General features: G+C 35.2%; 1 protein-coding gene across 3 annotated transcripts in view; it reads right to left on the bottom strand.

Moving 5' to 3' along the window:
• Positions 1-8,172, bottom strand: part of LOC106877171 (kinesin-like protein KIF16B) — a 229,232-nt gene that overhangs the window by 213,232 nt on the left and 7,828 nt on the right. The gene's annotated exons all lie outside the window — the stretch shown is intronic.

The raw sequence follows: 8,172 nt of genomic DNA on the forward strand, positions 1-8,172 counted from the left end.
TATATATATATATATATATATATATATATATATATATATATCTTGTATCTGTTTCGGTCAATGGACTACATCCATGGGGCACCATGGATGTAGGGGCACCACCTTGAAGGCTTTAGTTAAACCAATTGATCCCTGTAGGTATGTTCTTTTTCTTTTCTAGTCTAGTACTTATTCTATTGGTTTCTCTGGCTGAACAACAAAGTTACAAGGACATAAACAAACCAACATATATAACTGCAAACATACACACACATACAATGGATTTCTTTCAGTTTCCATCTACCAAATCCACTCACAAGCTTTTTGGTCCACCTGGGGCTACAGTAGAAGACACTTAGCCAAGGTTCCACATTGTGACACCAGAACCGTATGGTTGGGAAGAAAACTTACCACACAACCATGTCTGTGCAGACAGACAGACAACTAGATGGATGGATAGAGAGATAGAGAGATATGTGTGTACATCAAAGAATGGTGATTAATGTGACTGACTACAGCGGTAACTGAGTAGAAATCTCAGAATAACAGGTGCTTGGTCTGTTGTGAGGTATATATCAGCCAAGGTAGACAGCTTAAAATTAATAGAAAAAGCCAGCTGGAAAAGATGTTTCTCTGGAGCTATAACAACAGTAACATCGTCCTGTGTAGGACTGCCACATTCTGTTGGCATATAAACATTACTATATAACATACATTTCTGAATTTAGAACATACAGATATACTTTTTTAATAAGTAACAAAATGAATGAAATCAAACATAACAAACTAAGAAACGCGGCAAATCTAACATAAACTTCATTCTTAACAATTAATTACGTTGGACAACAGGCTATCAGTGGTCGATGGTCACTGAGTATATTGAATGTTCAGTTTTACAAATATGTGTGGAATACTTCGCTTGCCATTAACACAGGAAGACCTTCCTTTATTAGTGTGACAACACTTGTTCGATTTGTGAAAGTGCTTTTAGATGCATCTGGAGTCATACACCAGCGTGGAGTCCAGTTCAACAGGATTGGCATCAACATAAAAGCTGTGTCCGATGTCGATGTATTGTACGTGATGTTATGCATTGTTTTAATTCCTATAATTCTTCCTATTGTGCATTACCTACTGATATTTTTCGTTCCTTTTATCAATAGAACATCTATTTTAGTGGCAGCTAAAATTATTGTGTTTACTTCCCACCAAAGTACATTTCACGGGATTTAATGAAAGGTCACTGTTACGCAATATCATTCAAATACCGACCGTCGTTTCAGACCTTTTACTATTTTTACTATTTGTTACAGTCTAGAATATTATCTGCAATATTACTTCTACTAGCTTCAGATTCTAAAAGGTTAGTACATTCCGGAAATTCTTCAAATGCTGAGGAAATTCCTATAACCAACCTTTGCTACAGATATTTGCTGGGAAAAGTATGTTATATGACACAATGGTTCATATAATTCTATTTGGCGACAGTCCATATTAAGATCAAGTTTCGAAAAGAAGCATGATCCATTCAAATCTTCCAGCATCTTTTCAACAGTAGGTATTGAGCATGGTCTACTTTTAGCTAGTTGATTTTGCTCTGTGTAGGTTCAAACACAAATATTAAATGCAGCCATCAGTTTTTAGTGCAGTAGCAACTAACGGCGAAACCCCCTTTGTGAAAGCCATTAACATTTTCAATCATATCCAGTCTTAACGCATGTTCAGTTTCTTCTAATTATTTCTTTGCACGAAACGGTATTTGTTTCACAGCCTGTCTTTCAGGTTTTATGTCATGGTTGATTGATAATTCTAACAAAGTCTTTCAACTTATCAATGCTTTTGAATACTTTAGAGAATCGGTTAATAATGAAATTGTCTTTTACTATTGATAAAATATCGACGAAGTTTGTTTGAACCAAACCAAGAAAAGCTTTCTTATCACTCAATAAACCACAGCCACTCCTCATAGATTTGGTGACAAACAAACACCCAATGAATAAAGGCGATTTGGTCTAGTTTTAGGCGTGATTTCGCATAGCTGGATAATTGCTACGGCAGGGTTAAATTACATGTTGCTCTGGAATCGATAATAAACAATGTAATTATTCCATCACCTTTATTTTTTATTTTTGTTGTTCTAATTAATATCACCTTAGTTTAAGAATAAATTCATCATTATTGATTGAGAAGGCTTTAGTCATATAGCTTATTGCAATTGCCTTTCCCAGCTCAGGTAGAAGCATTACTAAATTTACGAACTGTTGTTACCTTGATTTCCAAACCCTCGGATTTTTTGTTTTTTTTTACATGAGTTGCAAATTTTCTAGAATTAGACAATCCTATGAGGGAGCCTCTACATGGTCTCCTGACCTGTTAGTAATAATAGCCAAAACCCTTCAAACCACACCCTAGCGTCTTAGAAAAGAATACACTGGGTGATGTAGACTTATGTTCTACGGGTTGGCCATAGCTGCAGTGCCTTTGATCATAGAGCTCTTCAGAATTAAAATGAGGTAATACACCAACAATATAAACAGTCTAGGATTAGAAAAAAATGAGGTTTATAATCACATCCATAGTAGAATATTTTTTAACGATCATCGAATTAGGACTTCACTAAACTCAAGGATCGTCATTTTTTGACATTCATTTGTTGATTGCCTAATCAAAATTATATGTTCTTTATCGAAGGTAATAGATGTGCTTTCTTTCGTATTACTGTTCAACTAGATCATGCCTTCACCGATACTATAAACTTTTTAAGGGGTGACTACTTTTAGGGTAATCACAATACTCCATCTCTGAATGTAGGAGTCGATGTCTCATCAGGTGATGCAGCAGCTCTGTAAGTGTTTCAGTTCCTTCCACTGCAACACTAGAGCTACCTGAAGTCACCCACCATCGTATGTGACAAGACTCTCCCACAACAGTATGAGCTTTGACGAGTCAGATATTGCGATTCTGAGCCAGATATTTCTACCATTCTCAATGCTTGTTCTTACTACATCTCGTCCTCTCTCTTGAGCCAAATGTAATGGTTTGTTCTTTCAGTGGCTTCCAGCAATTTTCTGGCAACATCTAGTCAAAAGCTCTTTAGCATCAAGTGAACTCTGGTTCCAACAAATCCTGTAGCACCTATCTCTACTGGAAAGCATATTGCCTCTCATTTATTATTTCCACCGAGTTCAACCAACTCACTGTATTTTCTGTCCTTCCTGAAGAAAATATCTTCAATGTTCACTTTCCAGGGAACTGTTAGCTCTACCATCTTTACCACCTTACTTTCTTTGCACCACATGACAAGGTTGAGTCTTTTGGTCATAACAAGTGGGAAATGATATTTACCATCAAAAACAACAGAAAATTCCAAAGCCCCAAACCCATTCTAGATCATTCTTCTATCTTACAGTGACTGGTTCAGCTTCACCTTCCCTGCAAAAGTTTATCTTCCCATGTTCCACTATTTGTAGTCTTCTGCTGTTAATTCATTCTACCCTCTCTGCCATATCAGCCAGTACTCTAAGTACTTGATTATGCCACTATGTGTATATGTCTTCCAGACTTAGTGGAACTTATCTTAATGAATTGGTCCATTATTGTAAAGTGAGTTTCATACTCAGCAAATTACATATTTTCTGACATGTATTTTTCAGCTGAGTATTGAGTCTTTTTTTAGGGATTGAAAGCATGTAAATGTTATGTGGCATGCTTTGCTACAATATGGATATTAAACCTACTTGTACATGAAATTATTCAGTGAAGTTTTTGTCAGTCCTAGCCTTGTTTACATCTTCACGCATGTCCTGAACAACTCTCATTATTTATGCCTAATATTCTCAGCAACCACTTGACTATTACTTTTCCAGCTTTAAAATCCTTAAACACTTCCTTGAGCAGAATACCTGGCCCTTCTCTTAGCTTCATTTGAAATAATCTCAGAAACACTCCTTCCCAAATAACATCCAGCTTTATAAAATCATATCTCCTTTCAACCAGGAATACTTATGCTTCTTTTTCTCGAAGTGCAGAACATAAGCACACCTATTCTTGGCTTCTTTCTTAGACCTGACATTTTATTACATATCTAGGTTTCTCATATGACTGTTTGCTACATATTCTTTCCAGTGGAGATATGATCTAGAAAATAATAAAGTATCATGAGATATAAAAGAAGTAGTAACTATTGAAATTTGTAAAGAAACCAAACCTAGAAACCTCTTCCAAATTCAAGATGGCTGAATTGCCAGGGTATTAGACAATCAGTTGAAAGCTTAGTTGTTTGCATTTTGCCATTAATACTGCACTGTTTCCATGATCAAGACACTTTACTCGAAGTGAATGACTCAAAACACAGTGGAATATTTCATTGCTGTAGACGACGTTTTGTTTGCATGCAGTGTTGACTTAATGCCCTTCTATGGATATACGAGAACTGTGTGCTTGGCTGACAGCCTATCCCACAAAAAGCACACAAAGCCTCTGAAACTAATGACACATGAAACTGTCAGGCAGAAGTACCTTTAGGCATTTGTTAGACAAACAACAACAACAACAATAATACTAAGGATAATGATGGTTTTTTAAATGACACAGATTGCTGGTGAGAATATTATCAATATTGTTGGTAAGGTATATGCTACATATTATAGAAAGAAAATAATATTGTTTTTAACTTACTTTAAATGTTGAATAAAGTTGATGTAGAAAAATAAGTAGACATATTATTTTTTATTTTTCACTTGTTTCAGTCATTGGACTGCGGCCATACTGGAGCACCACATTGAAGGTTTCAGTCAACCAAATCAACTCCAGTACAATTTTTTTTTTAAGTCTGCTACTTATTTTATTGGTCTCTCTTTTGCTGAACCGCTAAGTTATGGGGATGTAAACAAACCAATATCAGTCAAGCAGTGGGGGTGGACAAACATGAACACAAAGGCATGCACACACACACATACATGCATACATACATATTGTTTTGAATGTGTGTGAATGTGTAAAGAAAAATGGTTTATTAGAATGTTCAAACCTGTTCTGAACAGAAATAAAAGCAATAATATAACAACCAGCTAATGATGTGGATCAAAAAATATCTCTAGCCTATAAATATAAACAAGTTACAGAATATCGGTACGCCTGGCAAACCATGCGGATTGGTCAAAAAGGTATTCTAAAAATTCAGCTTTTTGGAGCATTCTAAGAGGTACAGAAGTTGAAATTTGATGATTACATTATGTATAACTTTATGAGCATTACAAAATATTTTTTTAATGTTAAAATACCATAATAAAAAATGTAAAAACCAGACCATGTTTTAACTTTATTCAACTGATATATCAGGTCATCCCATAAGTTCTGTCCAAATTTTGAATAAAGAAAACAAGTGATCAAATGTTATATTTTTATTGAAATTTGATCATCAATGTACTTTCCCTGATTATCTATGACTACCTTCCATCTAATAACAAGCTTTTTAATCCCATCAATGTAAAACTCTTTTGGTTTCAAAGTGAAGAACTCTGACATGTCAGTTTCGACCTCCTCCTGGCTTGTGAAAATTATGTCCCCCAAATGATTCTGTAAACTATGAAACAAATGGTAGTCTGAAGGAGCAAGGTCAGGAGAATATGGTGGATGAGGAATTTTTTCCCAACCAAGCTCTTCGATCTTCTGTGATGTGATCTTTGCTGCAGTGTGGAGTCGCGCATTGTCCTGACGAAGCATCACTCACCTGCCTTCATCTTTTGTCTTCTGTAAATTTGAACTATATATATATATATACACATTAATATATATATATGTATTAATGTGCATAAGTTTCCTTGTCTTGATATCACATTATAGTTGTGAATGAGTACCACTGACATGCAAGTCATGTCCCTGTTTCCAGTCTTCTATGAACATATATCTGTTCACAGGGAAATATCCCCTTACTTAGAAAAAGGTGAGGGTTGGCAGCAGGCATCTGGTTATAGAAAATCTGCCTCAACAAATTCGGTCCAACCTATGCAAGCATGCAATGATGCATGTTAAAATGAAAAAACGATCATGATGATTCTGTGTCCACATTATGCCAGAAAAATTCCCTACACTAGATGTCATGTATCGAGCAATTTATAACCATCACTTTATCATTTTCTTAGATAAATCCCATTTAATTTGTCCCAATACTTGTAATATTTGTCAAGATGGAAATGGTAAGATTTTTGCTCAAGAAGTTGACTTGAGCATCATTTCCCATTCTTTAAAGAAGGATAAATATAACATGATGAAATTTTTCAATACCATCCAAATAACCATAATGTCAGAAAATAAACCCTTTAATGCTACAGGAGTGAAAGAGAAATGAAGGAAGTATATGAATATACATTTACTTGAATGAGTAAAAAAAAAAAAGAAAAGAAATTAGTGTTACAAAATCACAAATTTTAAGTGTGGAAACTTAGTCAACTGTGACTCGGTTGTTCATTTTATTATCTCCATAAAGATTAAATGACAGTTGTATAGCAATATGAATTGACCTCAGTACTTGACTGATATTTCATCGACCCCAGGAGGATGAAAATTTGAGAATTAGATATTTTGTACAGATTTCAATTCTTTTAGGAACGAAATTAACTGCTACTTTAAATCGAAATTAAGTTTTAAGAAATAATAACAAAGTATTTAGTTACTTCTCGCTTATAACCTTACGGAATAAAAAAAATTACGTTTCTATAGTCTAGCTACAGTTATCGCCCTTACATCGTCCCATCATAATTTAGGAAACGTTAGAGCGTCAAACAAAATGCCTTAAGGGTTTTTTTTTATGCCCTGAATTCGTATCCTGAAGAGACCAACTTTGTCTTTCACCTTTCCAGGTTGATAAAATAAAGTGCCACTCAAATGCCAGCATCAATATGTTCAATAAAAGGCCAATATCTAATTTCACCCGAGAAAGGCTACCAACTTAACATAGATTCATGACAGGTGGTTATTATATAAAGTTCATTTTATTTCATGCTCTTTTAGAGATAGTTTAAAAAAAAAACAACAGTATCTCCATTTGCCCCCCCCCCCTTTTATCAAGGAAACATTGAACTGAATTATATTAACTTGTATCTAACGGTCTTAATGCATATAGCTATCCAGCTGTCTTGTCTCAAAGCTAAAATACCTGTTGTGTGTAATAAGGTAGACAAATCTTGATAGTTTTCTAATCTGGAGTTTCCTAGAAAACCCACTGAATGTAGTAACTAAGATCGTTGAATCAAGAGGTTTCTTATAAAAAGTACGCAACTACTGGATGATTTGCTCCAGTGTCGCAAGGAGGGACTGTGGTCACTTCAAGTTGAACAGGCTATTTATTAGTGCAGTATCAGATGTAGAGGTCACCTTCTTCATCAAGGTCTATGACTTGGTCCTTACGAATATCATGTTGAAAAAGATGGGGAAGAGAGTCAACGCGAATACGTTGCATTGCTTAATACTATCACGGGCTTCTGCGGCCCGCGGAACCTTTTGAACGGCACACCTAAAGAAAAATTACCTTGAAATTCTTTAGCAGTGCGGCCTGCTTAATGATGTGCCATGTTTCTGGGGGCTGCTTCACGAAAAAGTTTGCACATGCTTGCTTTACACTGACTGTTATTCGGAAGGTCCCTAAGAGTTCGTAGAGTCTAACTCGACTACGCTGATCTTCCGGGAGTCGGATGACCATGTTTAGGAATTCGAAGCGTCATCCTAGTCGCTCTATGATTTCCTACAGACCTTTCCTTCTTACAGTGTCGAACACTTTATTAAAGTCGACCAAATATCCTCTCTGTTTTGTTCCTTACATTTCTCTTGGGGTTACTTGAGGACAAATACCACATCGAATTGCCTGGAAACAAATATTATTTTAACTCCAGAACTATCAATGATAATTATCAAAATAGTTCACAATAAAATACATTGATGTGAAGAAACTTCACAATTAGAACATTGGAAGCAAATGGTACCAAATACATTTCACTGAGAAAAACATTTATATAAAATATATTCGTTTAAATCTTGATGACTTCGGACGCGATGCTTGTCGTTGACCAATTAGAAAATAGATTTTTTTCCTTTCACATTTTCTCCGGGCGATTGCGTACATTTAGTTTTGGAAGATCTTTCGAAATCTAAGTATTCGAAAATTTATTTAAAAACAAAAAAAAAACATTGTATCAC

The sequence above is a fragment of the Octopus bimaculoides genome, chromosome 11, assembly GCF_001194135.2.
Source record: "Octopus bimaculoides isolate UCB-OBI-ISO-001 chromosome 11, ASM119413v2, whole genome shotgun sequence".
NCBI lineage: Eukaryota > Metazoa > Mollusca > Cephalopoda > Octopoda > Octopodidae > Octopus > Octopus bimaculoides.